The sequence below is a fragment of the Meriones unguiculatus genome, chromosome 10 (assembly GCF_030254825.1).
Source record: "Meriones unguiculatus strain TT.TT164.6M chromosome 10, Bangor_MerUng_6.1, whole genome shotgun sequence".
Taxonomy (NCBI): domain Eukaryota; kingdom Metazoa; phylum Chordata; class Mammalia; order Rodentia; family Muridae; genus Meriones; species Meriones unguiculatus.
This window is the reverse complement of record NC_083358.1, coordinates 108,218,511-108,237,026: the sequence shown is the minus strand read 5'-3', so window position 1 is coordinate 108,237,026 and position 18,516 is coordinate 108,218,511. Positions and strand designations below refer to the sequence as shown.

At 45.0% G+C, this 18,516-nt stretch overlaps 1 long non-coding RNA gene across 1 annotated transcript in view; it reads right to left on the bottom strand.

The window, feature by feature from the left end:
- Window positions 1–1,389: 1,389 nt before the first annotated feature.
- The window catches only part of LOC132656973 (uncharacterized), a 35,605-nt gene continuing 18,478 nt past the window's right edge, over window positions 1,390–18,516 (bottom strand). Inside the window, exons 3-4 of the long non-coding RNA XR_009594812.1 lie at window positions 17,102–17,266; window positions 1,390–16,789 (exon numbers count right to left, since the gene is read on the bottom strand). This is a non-coding gene — a long non-coding RNA (uncharacterized LOC132656973). The remainder of the gene's footprint in view (window positions 16,790–17,101; window positions 17,267–18,516) is intronic.

Genomic DNA, 18,516 nt, shown 5'->3' with positions numbered 1-18,516 from the left:
AGCTCCACAAGGAGAGCAACAGAATCAAAAATTCTGGGCACAGGGATCTTTTCTGATACTCCAACCAAGGATGACTTGTGGAGATAACCTAGAACCCCTGCACAGATGTAGCCCATGGCAGCTCAGTCTCCAAGTGGGATGCCTAGTAAGGGGAACAGGGACTTTCTCTGACACGAACTCAGTGGTAGGCTCTCTGATCACCTCCCCTGGGGGTGGGGGGTTGGTGCAGCCTTACCAGGCTACAGAGGAAGACAATGCATCCAGTCCTGATAGGCTAGGGTTAGGTGGAAGTGGAATAGGGGAGGGGAGAAGAGGGACTTAAGGGGAGAAGAGGGACTGGGAGGAGATGAGAGAGGGGGCGAGAGCTGGGATACAAAGTGAATAAATTGTAATAAAAATAAATAAATAAAACAAAAAATAAAAAAACAGAAAGGAAAGGAAAAATAAAGAAAGGAAGGAAAGAGAAAAGGTGTTAGTAAAATACCTGGGGCTGCACGCCGGCTGAGCAGTCAGGAGTGGACTGCATACCTTTCTTTCAGAGGACCTGAATTTGCTCCCCAGCACCCATGAGGTGCCTCACAACAACGTGTAACTAACTGCAGCTCCAGGGAATCTGTCATATTTTAGCCTCTGATGCATCTGTTCTTACATGCACATGTTGACACATATGCACATGCACACATGTTAACTATTAACAAAATAATCTTAAAAGGCTCCGAAAATACCAGTAAATCAACAGGCAAATTGAACATAAAAAGATAAAACATATTCTTGCTGGATTTTCTTCTCAGAAATTATCCTGGCACCTTGCCAAGTACAAGTCGTGTCCAGGCTACTTGAGAGGTTGAGAAGTTCTCCAACATCAGTGGACCTAAACATCACCCAGTCTTAGAAAGTGGCCACGTTCAGATTGCTTGATATCTCACTACTGGGTCTGAGGAACTTGCACACTTTATAAGGTCCTCGTCACTCTTGAATTATATTATGCAATTCAAGCTCACCACTACTGGCTGAAAGTGGACAGCTAAGGCTACACAGAGAAACTTTGTCTCAAACAAACAAACAAAAAGAGATGGGATCTTCAAGGGGAAACACAGCCTTCTCTTAATGAATGGAATGTGGGTGTGGGCTCCTTGAAGGAAGTTTGGCTTCATCTTGTTCTCCCCCTTATGAATGCATGTACACACACACACACACACACACTGTTGTGGCAAGAGGGCTCTTGCTGGATACTACCCCTCTTGGATTTCTCAGCCTCTGGAACCATGATACATTCCTATTCATTCACTACTAGTTAAAGATTTCAGATATTCTGTTGCACGGGGTGTTCTAGTATAAGAATAGCCACACAAACCACTCGGACTCCAGTCTCAGTTAGATATGGTTTATTGGAACGCCTTTTCCAAGCTGATTGATCAGGGCCACAGTAAGGCGTCAGGAGCCTAACTGTGACATCTACAAGTTTTCACAGCAGGGATCTTATAGAAAGAACCAAATGCAAAAGACATGGAGAAGGCAGGAACACATTTTGGCCAACGAGGCAGAGTATTATCAGCTAAGCTGATTGGTCCTAAGTGAAGTAAGTGAAGCAAGGTTAAGGGTCTTCTACAGTACATCCAAAGTGTAACCAGGTGTGGAGATAAGAAGGGTGCAGCCATATTGTAGCCAAGTGAATAGATAACAAAGTATGAGTAATGATATTATTGAATCACAGTAAAATATAAGGTCAGCTATGAACAACTGCTTCCAGGAAGCATAGTTGAAAAGTTTAAATTTTTGAACTTAATTTCACCTTAGAAACAAAATGGAAACTGAATAGAAAAAAAATGGTTGCAGCTTTGTCTCAAATAGCAGGCTGCAACTGTTTCCCTCCTTTTGTATTTTGGCCTAGAGTCAAATTGTTGACTCTGATTCATCCTTTACATCCAGAGTTATAGTGAGTCCTTAAGACCATAAACTAATTGTTGAGATTCTCCTGTGGATGAAGGACGTGAGAGGGCATTGATGAGGTATGGCCCACAGGTTAGAACTAACAGCAATATACAGAGAGAGTCTATTATGCCAGTATTTAGGGAAGTTAACCAAGGGGACCAACTGAATAATTTTTTTAAACCAGTTTAAACCTTGTTGTTTTTCTTGTTCTCTGTTGAGGTCAGTTTTGATTTCCATTAAAGTATTTCTAGTTATTTCAGAATGATTAACATAAAAGCAATATTGTTCACCTAGGGCCATACATAATCCTCCTTCCTTGAGGAACAGTAAGGCTAATGTCTGTCAGTTTTGCAAGACCATTTCAGCCAAGGAGTCTACTTGTTCTAGGAAGAGGTGGCTGAACGTAACTGAGTCAAATCTTCATCCACCTGTTCATTCAATTGGTGAAAGTTTATCTGCCCTGTGACTAGAGCAGCAGTCCCTATGGCTGCTGAACCTGCAATGCCCATCCCAATTAACAGTGGTACTAGGATGGCAGCCCTTCGAGGACATGAGTAGAGATAAAGGCCCACGTGCACTCATCCTGCTGTTCCCTCATAGTAGGTGACCTATGATACATGAACAAGTGCACATAACTCAGGCTTTTGTTTGTGAAATGACTGGCAGAGAGACAGGGGGAGAGAACTCTGGTGCAAACCAGGTACCTTCAGGAGCTGCTAGATGGCTGCCTTTACCATCCCTAGGAAATTAGACAGCTTTATCATGTGAGTGTTAGGAAGGTGGTATATGATCATGCAAGGGGCATAATACATAACCAAGAGGAAGAGAATTAGGGGGCCTCATCAGATTCATGATGAGGGTGCTACCTCTGTTGGCATTATAGAAACCCATTTGTCCCTTACGCCAGGGAATTCCTTTTGATGTAGCATTTCAGCCTGTTAGGTGGGAAAATGAACAAAGTTATTCTCTTTAACTACTTCCAGCTGACAGTAGGACGTTGTCATCGGGGGCCCCAGGAAGGCTGAAATGCTAGTCAGAGGCTGGGCAATAGGGCAACTAATGGAAGCATCTGATTAGCTGATCCAGCTGAAAGACAGGCAGCACTCACGTCAGTTTACATCAGGGGTTTACGTCAGTTTTCAGGAAATCCAGGGCTCAGCTGCTTGCATTCTGTAGGTGAGCCCTGAATAGAGTCTATGTCAGCCAAGTAAAAATCTGCTGAGACAAATATAGACTAAAGACAGAATCAAAATTTCCTAATAATTGGGGAAGGTAAAGAATCCCAAGACCAAGGAAAATTCCCATTTTCAGGAATAGGTAGGTGTACTTATCTGGAGTCCATCTGACTTGTAGCAGATGAGTATAGTTATTTTCTGAAGCTTGTGAGACTCTTTTTTAAGTTTACAAAAGGAGACAAACTGACTTAGGATACAATTTAAAATCTGATTAATGTTAAAGCTTAGAACAATCTTAAAACAATAGTATTTTAAATCATTTATCATCATTGAAGTTCTTATATCCTTCAACCTTAAATATTCTTTAAATTTAATTATTTATTATGAGCTACAGATGATGCAGTAAAGTGAGTTCCATTCAGATAAAGAGTTACTTCTTTTATTAGTCTACTCCTCAAACACATTAGAAGAGCCACTCCTGTGGCTGAATCCCCTACTTCCTTCTCTAACTCCTCCTCCCCTGGCTGGCAGAAAGTCCAGCCCTATTCTCTCCCCTGCCCAGCAATTGGCTGTATGCTTTATTGGCATATCAGGGGACAATTAGGGGGCAGAGTTTATACAACATTGAGACAAGAGATCCTCAAAACAAGGCTTGAAACCAGATATGGAGGATACAGAAATTAACATTTGACCTTATGCCTACATCACTCTCTTCTAGTCTAATAAAAAGCTCTTTTTTTAACAATAACAAACTATATGGAATAATAACAGTTATGAAAAATATTAGTAAGATCTACGTTTGTATATTTGCCACCCGTGGAAAAAGTATTCTACTATCTATCAATTTCTATCATCCCAAACAATTTAAGTTTAACTGCAAGACTATAACTATCTAGTCTTCAACCCCATCAGAGACTTAAGAAGGAGTGTTAAAGTGCAGATAAGCAGCTTCCAAAAGAAAACAACAGAGATATCTGGCTTCCTGGAGAGTCCCCCAAATTCTTCCATGACAATGGAGCATCATCGTCAGCCTTCTGGCTCAGAATATTTGACAGACCTTTCTGTGAAGCAGGAATTATAAGGGACTTGCCTGTCTTGTCCTTGCAAAACTCGGCAATTGACTCTCCTGCATCCAGTTTGTCCTGTGTGGACAGTATTCTGTCTTAATTGATACAAGGGTATTTTCTCACCCAGTGGCTAGCTTGCCACTTTTGAAGCTCTTGATGCTCTGTGAAGTAGAACTGGGGTGCTGCCAGGAGCAGACCTGTCTCATGTCAAAAAATAAAAAATAAATAAAAAAGCCTTAAGTTAATAAATTCTTTAAATACCATATTCTGTAGATCTCTGAGGTTTTTGAAGACCATCTATCTATCTTATCTGAATTGTTTGTTTTTTAGCTATTTTTTATCTGTCAATCTAGGAAACAGATTTTTTAATTAACTAAACTAATATTTAATATGACCATGAGTTTGACTGACTGCTAATATGAATTTCTTAATTATACTAAACAGCTTTCAAAGGGACTAGAGTTTAACACTGCAGTTTTATGAATTGTATCCTCAGCATGTTGTAACCAAATATAATCTTAAACCTGTATTAATATACAAAGATTTATACCACTGTAAGATATTTCACTTATTAATGTTCTTTGGTTTCAAAGTTGATTGAATAATCTACCCTTTTACTTATTCCTATAACTAACCCCTTTAAAATAATAACAAGTGTCTATCACCCATAGAATTACCAAAAACCACCCACCCCTCTTGGGAATGGGGTGTAGTATTAAATTGCTTCTTGATGATTTGGGAGGCAGGTTTTTTGTTTAGTTTGGTTTGGTTTTTTGTTTGTTTGTTTGTTTGGGAGCCCAAGAAAATTGGGATATTCTACAGTCTAAAGTTATTGTAAATTTTGCTGTCTAGTCTCTGAATGCTGAGAAAGTTCAGAGCTTAATTGAAGTCCTGACTGGAACAGTCCATGACAATGGATGCTCTAGCTAGATATTTGACATTGTCATGAATGCAGACTTTGAAGGAAACAGTTATTGAGGCCATCTGTGAGGCAGGATCATCTGGACATTCTTGTCTTTATTGGTGTCTGGTTCTCTTGCTCTGTAAAATATATAAACTTTTAAAGGTATTATACATTTTTGTATTAATATATGTATGGGTTGTGCACCAAACACAGTTCTGTTAAAGATGATTTTCTGTTCCCTGTTCAAGCAGGTAAGGAACCAAACTGTAATATACAGTTTTATCTATGTCATTTAAAAGAATGGCACAGTAAGTCCTCAGGATTTTGTAGCCAAAGATTTCTTGGCCGTGCATAGCTGAAGTCCTGGCTGGAGAAATTTGCATGTCTTGGTCCGTCTCAGAGCTGTTCCCATATGGAGGGATCAGCAAATTATATTACCTGTCCTGTTTGGTCTTCTTGATTTCTTTCCTTTTGTCTACAGCCAAGATCTTCATTTCCATCAGTTTAGACATAGCCTTTTGTTTCCTCTCCAATGTAACACATTTCCTGTCTTCCATTCTGGGCTTATGATATCTTTAATAGAAACAGGCCAATTTAGTTCAGCAGATTTTTCCATAATCAAATGTATCTTAGCAAGTATGCTATTTGTCTCATTTAAAATATTTAAAATCAACAAATCATCACTTAATCTATTTTAGGGAGATATTATATTCCCTTCCTATTTTATGACCACTTTTAAAAAATTTATTGTTAGATATTTTCATAATTGTTTGAACTACAGGATTCATATCTGTGACAGGTTTCATGCCATAAATGTCTAAAAATTTTTGTATTCCAACATGATGAAGCTCCATCAGCACCAATTTACGAAGGTCCTCAGAGACAGTCACCACCTCTAACAAATGTGTAATCTTAGAATCATCATTTTCAGAACTAAGATAAAAGCCCATTGAAATTCTGAATGAACCAATGGTATGGTGCACACATTTCAGTTTTCCAAACTCTGCAAAAAGGAGCAAACAAGCCACCATATGACCTTGTTCCAAGGCAACACCAAACAGGATAACATACAGACCTTCGTTCAGGAAATGAACCTTGACAATACACACACGACATCCAGTCTGACCATGCTGGCCTATACATGAAGCCTTTCTACCCAGCATCTCAATGGGCTACCATTCTGCCATTTCTTTAAGCTTCTGTTGATTTTTCTCATCTGTAATTACCATTTTGGTGTTATTTTAAGTCCCAGAATGGATTTTTCTTAAGGTCCCCTATTTTGATTCAAAGGTTCCTCCAACCCTTGTTCCATGGCCTCTAATTTAGGATCTATTTTCCCAGTCTCTTCTTTCTCCACGTCTTTCTTATTCTTATCTATCCAAAGAGGATATACAAAACTGAAATCACCATGGAAAAAATTATTTGTATCCTAAAAGAAACAAACTCAAATGGAATCCAGAAGCCCTGTCACTGTGTCTTCCTCCATTTTCAACATATAAAATAATCTTCTTTAATCTCAAAACCGTGAGGGAGATCCCAGACCCCTGCCAATACCCAGGACATGGACCTGACCAACTCCATGACAGGTCTCAGTTCTGAGATCTTTAAGCCTGGCCTAAGTTTCTGTTATTCAGAAAAGAAAACCAGGGTTCTAGGAGAACCACAGAAAAAGAAGAGCCAATCAGAAAAGGCCCCAACATCTGGCCAGGGCAGTTAAGGTTGATCAATAGTTACTCATCAACAAATCTGGAAAGTCCCCAAGCTCCTGACCTATCCCAAGCCTACCCATGCCCCTAGGCTAGCAGTCAACCAATCAAAATAAGGATTACCTCACCACCCTTGGAATTCCCCTAACTGGCTTTAAATTGAGCCTTCCAGCTCATCTCAGGGTCTCCACTTTGCGAGTGTGGTGACCCCTGAATGCTGGAACTCTCTGCACAACACACGCTCTTTGCTTTTACATACTATCTGAGTCTGGGGTCTTCCTTCAGCTATTCATGGAACCTAACATTTGGGGGCGCGTATGGGATCACTGAGGCTGAGTAGTTGAGTAGAGTAGTTGAGTGTTTTGAGGGGACTCTTTCTCTCCCCAGCTGATTGGTAAGTTCTGAGGCACTCCTTGTCCAGTCTGTTGTCTCTCTGTTCTTGAGCGCACTCTGGAGGCCAAAAGGGGCTTAGCAGACTCCCACATAGTCTGACAGCCAGGGGTAACAGAGGACACTCCCGACTCACAGGAAGGGCCCTTGGGTCCTTATCTGGTTCTAAAGAATTTGAAAATTCCCATTTGGTTTCTGAACTGACATCAGGTCTATTTGCCTCTCAAGGATTCCTGCCAGGTCTCAGTGAATTTGGGCTTGGTCGTCACCCAGATAAATTAACTATCTTTTGCAAGAACGAATGGTCCACATTTAAGGTGAGCTGGCTGAAGGAGGGAAGATTCCACTTGCCTTCTATTTACAGGGTTAAAGATTGGTATATGAATATCCCGGACTGCCTGATCAGGTTCCTTACAACACCACTTGGCAATATCTGGTGGAGTGACATGGCCCTCTCCCCCCCCACACACACATGTTCGCTCAGGCCCTTCCTGACTCCTATGTCCTCCCTTCTCCCAAGCCTGCAAGGCACCACACCAGCCTCCCCTACTTCCTCCTTCAGCCCCAGAGGAAGACTTTTTTTTTTGTCCCTGACCCTACGTCCTGGTGCCTGCCCCAGCTTTTCTGCCTGCTCCTGGGGAAGCCACTGCAGTGGGGGTGAGGGGACCTGGGGGTGGTGTGCGGCACTAGCCTGTACCCAGCCAGACCCACTGGGAAGTATGCCCCGCACCAGGGACTGGACAGCAGGCAGAGGTGGAATCCACCATGGCTCTTCCTCTGAGGGCCACAGGACCCCCTGATGGTAATGACAGACAATATATGACCCGCCCGCCTTTTATTAGTAATGACTTATACAACTGGAAATTGCAAAACCCCAAGTCTGTGAGAAACCATCAGCCCTCACTGTTCTTTTAGATTCAGTGATGCTAACTCACCAGCCCACTTGGGATGATTGCCAGCAGCTGTTGAAGGTCCTCTTCACCACCGAAGAGAGGGACTGTGTTTTGAATGCAGCCTGGAAATTAGTTCCAGGTGCCAATGGATTGCCCACTCAGGTCCAGGCTGAAACTGATGCAGCTTTCCCACTCCCCTGGCCTGACTGGGACTACAACTCTAATGCAGGTAAAGGGAGGCTCCAGGTCTACCACCAGATTCTCATGGGGGCCCCTCAAAGAGGCTGCTAGACAGCCCACAAATTTATCAAAATAAATCAGATAGGGCAGGGCAAGGATGAAAGCCCGGGTGCCTTTCGGGAAAGACTGATGGACACCTACAGAATCTACACTTGCATTGATCCTGAGGCACAGGAAAACCAGTCAGCTACCAACATGACCTTTGTCAACCAAGCCACCCCAGACATTCGATGCCAGCTCCAACAGCTGAATGGATTTGCATGTAAACGACTAAGTTGGTTGCTATAACAGAGAAGTTCTACAACAATAGAGAAATGTCAGAAGACAGACAAAACTGAGGACTGGTGAAGATCCTCCTCGAAGCCTATCATGACTGACCTAACATAAGTGAACTGAAAAACCTGGCTTATAAGAGATAAGGAGGAAAGCAGGCTCCTCCCCAAGGGGCGGGGAGGGGGGACTAAGGCCCATCCTCCTGTAGAAAAAGATCAATGCTATTACTGCAAGGAGAAGGGACACTGGAAAAATGAATGCCCCAAGAGAGCCCAGACCAACAAATCCAAGGTCCTGGAACTAGGGGAACTCAGTGACTGAGGATGTCAGGGCTTATGCCCCCTCCACGAGCCCTGGGTAACCCTAAAGGTGGAGGAAAAGCTGGTGGACTTCTTGGTGGACACCAGATCTCAAATTCAGTCCTAAAACAACCAATGGGGGCCCTCTCAGATAAGAAGGCTTGGATCCAGGGTGCCACCAGCACCAAGCCCTATCCATGAACTACCCAAAGACAGGTGGACTTAGGAATGGGGCAGGTAACTCATTCATTTATGGTCATACCAGGATACCTTTGCCCTCTCCTGGGGTATGAGCATTCCTGGCAAGCGATCACTGGAGCTCACGGCCTAGGGCGACTTCCACTGTCCTGACTGCAGAGGTAGTCAGGCAGAGGGTTCATGGGCTGATGCTGGGGAAACTGCCTGGAGCTCAGAGATGGTGTGTGGAACCTGTTTGGTTACCCAAGGCTATATAATGTGCTCTCTCTTCTGGGAATAAACCAGTTTGCATCTGCTCGCCCTTGAATTGCACTCACCTGATTCTGGGTATCTGTGCAGTGACTCCGGTGCCTCTCACTCCCTTGGCTTGGACCCCGCCATCACTCACAGGCTGGAGCCTTGGGAGGAGGACCAACATCTGGCACCCAACATGGCCTTGGCCCTCTTGGTGTTGGCAAAATGCCAACTATTTCTGTGAGTAGGCCCCTTTTTTTTGCTAGACCAATGTGGCCTGGGCCCCCTGTCTGTATGTTTCCTGGCTGCTTGTAATGAGCCATTAGCCCCCTCCTCTGTGTTTTTTGTTTTGTTTTGTTTTGTTTTGTTTTGTTTTGTTTTTTGGCTGCTTATGGGAGAGTGTGCTGCCCCCTCCTCCCTTCTTTTCCCCCCATTTCTCGTTTCCCCTCCAGCTACCCCCTATGGATAATATTCTATTACCATTCACCTCCTCCAGCCTTTCCTCCCTATTCTCCAACAAGGAGGTAGATTCTTCCCACACACAACCAGAATCACCTGAGATTCTTTCTGCCCAAACCCAACTGGAGCCTGCCCCCACCTATACATAGGCAGAACTCTACCCTCATCACTGCTCCATGATAGAGCATCCCCTCTTCCTCCTGCAGCCCCACCTCTCATCCCTCGTCCTCCCACTGTACTCACCAACCACAAACCCCCACCTAATACCCATGGGGTGGAACTTTCACCACGCCGCCCTCCGGCTGCGGCCTACCCTGTTAATGTTAGACATGATGTGGCCGCCCGGCCCTGGCATCCCACCCACTTGCTGATTTGGCCCTCATTTGGAAGGTGGCCCTTGAGTCCAATGTGGACTCTGTTGGGATCAGTAAGCAGGCACCTCTTCGGCCAGCCCCAAGGGACCTGACAAACCAGTTATCAGGCATTTGTGAAGACACCCAGACCACCTGCTGATCACCTGGAACTACCTGCGCATGCCCTGGGTCACCCTATAAAAGAATTCCTGGAGCCCCCCCCCTCTTCGGGCCTCTTCTCTCTGCAACCCCCTTCTCCCTTCCCCTAAATAACCTCCCACATGGAACCGATCTCGTGGTGTGATTTGTGAACCCGCCGTGTAATCTTCACAGGCGCACGTTTCCTAACAGACTCCCCTTATTTTGAGCAGGTTCTTCTAAAATGGGCTATTCACTTGCAAACCCATTATGACTGGTATTCCCTCTTAAAGGGGTACATGCTCCTAGAGTTCTTCAATGGCAAGCAGCCTATAACGACCCGGGCAAATCCCAGGCCCACAGCAACCTTCAACTTGGTGTTCCTATTTCCTTAGACATGCTTATGGGTATGGGTTCCTACATGGACCCTGTCACCCAGGCCACCATTGGCCTTCATGGGTACTTTGACAAGTCAAATCCATCTCTTTACAGGCCCTAGGACATGCCTTCCTAACAAGCCAGAGGCCTTTTTCCACAACCTTGTACGAGGGCCCTCAGAGGGCTTCACCGAATTCCTTACTCATGTGACAGAGTTGGTGGACCGGTGTACTCCCTTGGTCCAGCTAGAGAGGCTCTGATTAAACAGCTTGCTTGGGAAAGAGCCTCCACTGCAGCCTGCAATGCCATCACAGCCATTAGCAATGAAGATATCCGTAAGTGGATCACTGCCGCCAAAGATATTAACCCCATGATGGCACCATCCGAAGCTCTTGTGGCCTCTTTGCAGACCCTGGCTATTGACAAACAACCTTCTCAAAAACCATGCTGGGCGTGCAGCCAGCCAGGCCATTTCCACTGTGCCTGCCCAAGGGAAGCCTCATGCCCTTGATGCCACAAAGGCTATCAGTAGGCTAAAGACTGCACATCTGCTCCTTTAAACTTTCCCTTGGGGTGACCCTTAGCCACGCCAGGGTAATGTGGCAAACCCCCACATTCAATGGACCCTTCCCATCTTTGAGCATTCCCCTCAAATGACTATGTTCCTAGATGGGGCCCAGATCAGAGGCATTGTGGATACTGGGGAGGATGCTACCATTGTCTCCTCTAATGATGCCTCCCACCTCATGCCCTGGCCCTATAGGCCTAGCCCCAATATCAAGGAAGTTGGTGGCTTACAGACCACTCACCAGGTCAAACACCCTGTTCAATGGGAGGACTATGATGGGAACACGGATGTCCTTTTGTCCCTGGTAGCTGAGGTATGTTAGCCATGTTGGTCATCACAGATAGCTTGGTTCCGATTTTGCTGCTTAAGTTTTGTTTACCATGAAGGGCTAGCATTTATGAAGGGCTAGCGTTTACGAGAAATCAGCAGTTGCTCTCTTGATTCAAATGTCATCATTGCCTGGGGAACGCTAACAGTCTTTGTGGTTTTACTTCCTTCTGTTAACACTTGTATTGTATTCTCGATTCATTAAATTTTGGCACCTTGATCAGAGAACTTGATTGACTTGGTGTCCTCCTTGTGTTGCCCTGCCTTTCTCTCCCCCAGCCCTCACTCAGGGGGTATTCAAGTGTTGCTGTGGGCAGTGACAGGTGGTGCTGAAACCCTGGATCCTGAGAATGAGGAGACACTGAGGCCAGTGAAAATGGACCACAGGAGCATGTACAAATCAACTGACTAAGGTAGAGTCAGGTGGCAGGATTTATCAAATCCTTAAAACAGGTTCTTAGGACACGAGGTGTACATTTTAAAATTAAAACTCTGCAAGATTTTTTAGAAAAAATCTTGATTATTATTGATTATTCTTGTCGCTGGTTTCTTGAAAGCAGAAGTTTGAATTTGGCTATGTGGGACAAAGTCGAGACAAAATTAAAAGAAAAAGAAGCTGGGGCTATGACTTTCGCATTATGGGCTTTAATAAATGAGGCTCTTAAGGCAGAAAAATCTGATGAATATATTAAGGAGTCTATGGACTCCATTAGGGCCCACTTAAAAGAAGTTAGAGAAGAAGAAAATGTCTCATTGGATGGATCTGGCTGAGACTAAAGAGGAAGTTGAGCCCCAAATGAGAAAAAAAAAAAAAAATTTATGGATCAGCCCAGAGAGCATTAGAGGAAATTCATGAGGAGAAAGAACTAAACACAGAAGATGAGGCTGATCTGGAGGAGGAGGCTGCAAAATACCACAATCCGAATTGGCCCCCTTTGAAATCTAAGGGTCCACCTTCCTATAAGAACTGACACAACACAATCGGGCAGGCAAGGCGAGAGAATTTATGTCTCCTATAGAACAGGTTATGGATAGGGCTAGACGAAGGGCTGAGAACTTTCGAGTTCCCTATGGCCTACCCAGCTGTTGAGGCTTTGGATCCACCGGGAAATAGAATCAGACAACACGTTAACATCGAATTTAAAGAATTAAAAGAATTAAAAACAGCTGTTTCCCCCTCTGGGCCTACCGCCTTTTTACTTTGGTGCTTTTTGAAACCTTAGCTGATAATAATTTAACTCCGTTGGACTGGAAAACTGTGACTCGGGCAATACTGTCCAGAGGAGATTATCTCCAATTCTCCTGCAGAACCACCACCCTTAATGTCCAGACTGGAAACCCTGCATGAAATTTAGATATATTGATAGGAGAGGGCCAATATGAAGGTAATCATAATCAAATTAATTACCCCCTGCAGTCTACGCTCAAATTGCAGCCACACCACGTAGAGCCTGGCAAAAATTGCCTTCTAAGGGGGAGATGAACTCCGCTCTGGCAGTATTAAGCAAGGATCTGATGAACCTTTCCAAGAGTTTGTGGATAGGCTGCTAAAGGCAGCAGGAAGAATTTTTGGAGATCCGGAAGGTGGAGTCCAATTTGCAGCAACTGGCTTTTGAAAATGCTAATTCTCTTGCTGCTGCCTGTGGATCAGGAAGACGAACTCTTAGCTCCAATGTCTACTAGTGTACTGCCATGCTCTACCCCATGAGGATAATGGACTAAACCTCTGAAACTCTCGGTGGAGCCAAGATGGTGACTAGCACACACAGCTTCTGAACTGTGGAAGAGCTGAATGTCTGAGTTGGTGAGTGGAAGGATCTCTGAACCCAGGAAAATAACGGTGAGGCTTTCTAAACAACAGGGAACATCGAAGGAGGTGAAAACTTTGGTCACCCGGGGACTTGTTTGGAGAAGGAGAGAAAGGATCCTTTGATCTCCAGCACTCCCCTCCCCCAGACCTCCGTCCTCCTCGGCACAGCGGACTCATCTTCCTCAGCGCAGACCTAACTGCCTGGGGTCTGTAGCAGCTGAGGCAGAGCTCCAAGCCCTTTAGTGGCAACTGCCTGCGGTACTGGTCCCAGACCCACGCAGCTGCACCATCCTCCCAGGGTCCTGGGTCTGCTAGCCTCCATACTGGCTCCGCAGGATCGCAATCACTGACTGTACAGCCCACCCAACCCCACAGTGACAGAGAATACACTATATACTCACCAAAACCAGTCAGAAACGCCATACAACCTGGACACACCAGGCGCTGGGCCTCCCAAGCTTGGAGAGCACAGTGGAGAGCCCCCAGGACTTCCCAGAAGGCATCTGGACTAGCAACCCAGTCTCCAGTTACAATGGGACTTCCTAACCTGGCGGCGGAGCAGCACTGAACTGGCAGAGCACATCAGCCCTCCAGCTTAAGACCAATCAGGGCCAAACCAGAGAACAGAGAGCCTGGTTACCCCGATCTCAGCTGATGTGACCACCTTGAGATCTCCAGCTGCAGCGGGACCTCCTAACCTGGCAGTGGCAGTGGCAGCAGCACGGAGCTGGTGGAGCACATCAAACAATCAGGGCCAAACCAGAAAGCAGAGAGCCTGGATACCCCGATCCCTGCCAAGTGACCTGCCTGAGAGTGAGTGCACCCTTGAGAATCTGCAGAGCCCCAGATTCAGGGTCCTTCTAAAACAGAAGCCAGGCATTGAACCCCTCCCACCCACATACCCACTTTGGGAAACAGAGAGTCACTTGGGACATTGAAGCCCCTGCTCTGTGGGTCCAATTGAGGAGTTAAGGCAGTTAATGCCAGAAATTGCGCCGTGACCATCACTAGCGCCTTCGACATATACAGTGCAGAGCCCCTCCCACTCACTCAAGGGTTCAACATTATCTATCACTCTGTCCCCCGAGACACACTTCCACGCACACTTCTACACACACAAACACACACATGCGCACGCACGAGGGCGTGTGCGTGTGCCTGCATTTGCCCCGTTTGTGCCTGCGTAATTTTCTCCCACAGGTACAGCTAGTCCTCAGCACATACTGAGGACACGGGACCTCTCTCAGCTTCCTGAAGAACTCTCCAGACACCAGAGAGAGACAAAACACTAAATCTACAGAACAAAGAAAAGATATTAAAAGCAGCAAGGGAAAAAGGCCAAGTAACATATGAAGGTAGACCTATCAGAATCACACCAGACTTCTCATCAGAAACTATGAAAGCCAGAAGGGTCTGGGCAAGTGTCATGGCGACTCTAAGACATCACAAATGTCAACCCAGACTACTATACCCTGCAAAGCTTTCAATCAACATAGATGGAGAAAAAAAAATATTCCATGACAAAACTAAATTTATGCAGTATCTACACAGCAAACCAGCCCTATAGAAGGTACTAGAAGGAAAACTCCAATCCAATGAAAACAACTTCACCCAAGAAAACATGACACACAGATAATATCCCAACAAAAATGAAAAGAAAACAAGCAATGAAACACAGTAAGACCACCGACTCCAATACAAAAGAAACTAACATTTATTGGTCACTATTATCTATCAACATTAATGGACTCAACTCGCCAATAAAAAGACACAGACTAACAGAAGGGGTGCGAAAACATGATCTAACATTCTGCTGCATCCAAGAAACGCACCTCTGCAACACAGATAAACTCTACCTCAGAGTAAAGGGCTGGAAAAATGTCTTTCAAGCAAACAAACCCAGAAAACGGACTGGGGTAGCTATCCTAGTATCTAATAACAGACTTTCAACCAAAATGAATCAAAAAAGATGAGGAGGGACACTACATTCTCAAAGGAAAAATCGACCATGAGGACATCACAATTCTGAACGTCTATGCCCCAAATACAAGAGCGCCTACATTCATAAACAAAACATTACTAAAACTTAAATTACACATCGATCCCAAAACCTTGATAGTGGGAGACTTCAACACCCCACTTTCACCAAGGGACAGATCATTTAGACAGAAACCTCATAAAGAAATAAAGGCATTTACAGAGGTCCTAAAATCAAATGGACCTAATAGACATCTACAGAACTTTCCACCCAAACGCAAAAGAGTATACCTTCTTTTCAGCACCTTACGGAACCTTGTCCAAAATAGACCATATAGTTGGTCACAAAGCAAGCTTCAACAGATACAAGAAGATTGAAATACTCCCCTGTATTCTATCTGACCACCATGGAAAAAAGCTGGACATCAACAACATTGGAATTAGAAAAAAGCCTACAAGCACATGGAAACTGAACAACTTGCTGCTCAATGATAGCTGGGTTAAGGAAGAAATAAAGAAAGAAATTAAAAACTCCCTAGAATTCAATGAAAATGAAGGTACAATATACCCTAATTTATGGGACACAATGAAAGCAGTGCTCAGAGGAAAATTCATAGCACTAAATGCCTTCAAGAAAAAATTTGTGACATCTCATACAAGTAACTTAATGGCTCAACTGAAAGCCCTAGAGAAAAAAGAAGCAAATGCACCCAAGAGGAGCAGACGGCTGGAAATAATCAAACTCAGGGCAGAAATCAATCAACTAGAAATAAATAAAACTATTCAAAGAATCAATGAAACCAAGAGCTGGTTCTTTGAAAAAATCAACAAGCTAGACAAACCTTTAGCCAAACTAACTAAAAGGCAGAGAGAAACTATCCAAATCAGCAAAATCAGAAATGAAAAGGGGGACATAACTACAGACACTGAGGAAATCCAAACAATCATTAGGTCGTACTACAAAAGCATTTATGCCATGAAATTCGAAAATCTAAAAGAAATGGACAATTTTCTAGATAGATTCCATTTATCACAATTTGTGGATAGCTGCGTGTGCCGCGCCCTAAAGATGGCGCCGGTTTCCGCCTTCTGCCATCCCGACAGTGAGTGCTCTCGGGATAAACAACTTCTTATTGGCTGTGGTGTGTCTGATGATCTGCCGTCTACCTATCCGCACTTCCCACGTGGCTTCCTGGGATTGGTTGGCTCCAGGGTACTCATTACTTGGGAGGGCTCTCCTGGGGGAAGAAGATTGCTCGAACTTCCTGAATAAACTACTTGGAGAAGAGTTCGTGTGCCGTGCCTTCCTTGCTGGTCGAGGTGGTCGAGACAAGTGGTGGCCCGTACGGGGACTCCTCCTTCTTCTTCAACAGCTCAGAACTCCTTGTAGTCAGGGCAGTGCACTGGTAAGTTCCCAAGGTAAGCTGGGACGATAAAGTCCGCGGTAGTTGCGGCTAGCTGCTCTTGTCTGTAGACAAAGACAGAGCGAAAACAAGTTCAAGGATCGGCGAACCGAAAGTATAAGCTTGCGAAGTAGCGAGCCGAAAGTAAGACATGGGCGCTTCTCCTTTGTACCCAATTTTTCTAGCTCTACAGGAGCTGCTTCTATCTAAGAAGCTCAAGCTAAAGGTATCTACCTTAGAGGGATTCTCAGAGGCCTGTGACATGGCTGCCCCATGGTTTGCGGTGTCGGTGGATCTTACGATCTCTTGTTGGGAGAAGTTAGGACGAGACTTAGATCTAGCAAAGACAAAAGGAACTTTGAGGCCCAGGGTGATACCTGTGTGGCAACTTGTCCGAAGTTGCCTGGAAGATCAGAGGTGTTTCCAAGCGATAGAGGAAGGGCAAGCAGCATTAGATCAATTGAAGGAGGAGAGGTCAACTAAGTCGGAGAAATCCTCAGAGGTAGAGAGCCCTGGTTCAACTTCTAGTTCAGATAGTAAGTCTGGGATGGAAGATATCGAAAAGGAAATTGAGGAGCTTATAGCGAGACTGGAAAAAACAAAGGTTAAAGAAAAGAGAAAGAAAAAACCCCCGGAAAAGGGGCAGGAGGATCAAATCAGGACTCCCTCGGCCCCCCGAGGAGCCATGAGTGCTCAGACACGGGAAGAGCAGACACAGGAGAAGTGACCCTCCCTCCGTCATCCTCGGGAGCATGGAGAGCCACTTCCGGCTCCGCAGGATTGGACCTCTGTTCTGCCATCAGACTCGTATTGACTCCACAAATGGGAATTCAGCTAATAGATTCAGACCTTAAGGAACCTCTGGAGCCTAACACTGTCGGCCTCCTGCTAGGAAGATCATCTACAATTTTAAGAGGACTTATTGTTCATCCAGGAGTTATAGATCCTGATTATACAGGAATTGTAAAGATCATGGTGTCCTCTCCTCGTGGAGTAATCGCTATCTCTCCGGGAGACAGGATAGTTCAACTTATCTTGTTGCCCAGCCTCCATGGTCGCTACCCTGCTAGGAGTATAGATAGAGGAGAGAGAGGTTTTGGCTCTACAGGAACAGACTTGACTTTCTTATCACTAGATAATGGTACTTAGATTGGTGGATGGTGGCCTGTTTCACGGCCCCGAGGGAATACTTCCATCCCCTCGCAACGACGTCGGGCTCCTCATTGTGCAGGCCGGAGGGATGATACTCTGCTGCCACTGGACTGGTTGCCAGGCCACTAAACCTGCCTGGGCTGTGAAAGATTACTTTACCTTTTCCCCTTATATATCTACCCAGATTAATGAGACTGGCTATAGTCCATGTGAATTCCCCTAGAGTCGATCTTTCGTTGGCTACAGGATGGACATCGTGGATCCTCTCTGCAATGAATCATCTCAAGGAGTGGGCGGGCATTGGGGCGGTAGCGTGCCTTCTGGTGCTGGCCTCCCTGGTGGGCCTGTGGGTTTTGTGTCGGATGAGGGTTACACACAATAGAGACAGACAAGGCCATGATTATTTTAGCATTCACAGCAATTGAAGCTGGACAATCCCCTCAAGCATGGCTTACCGCCATGAAATTTTAAAGCATCACGTTCAGGCTGCACGGCTGAGCACTGCACGTGAGGTTCACTGACTGCTGATAGTGATCTCATGGAGAGCATGTCTGATAACATGCGGGTTTGTACCACCCTTCCCCAATCAATTCCCTCTCTACCTCCTGCCTCTGAAAAAATGGTACTGGACGGGTTGGGC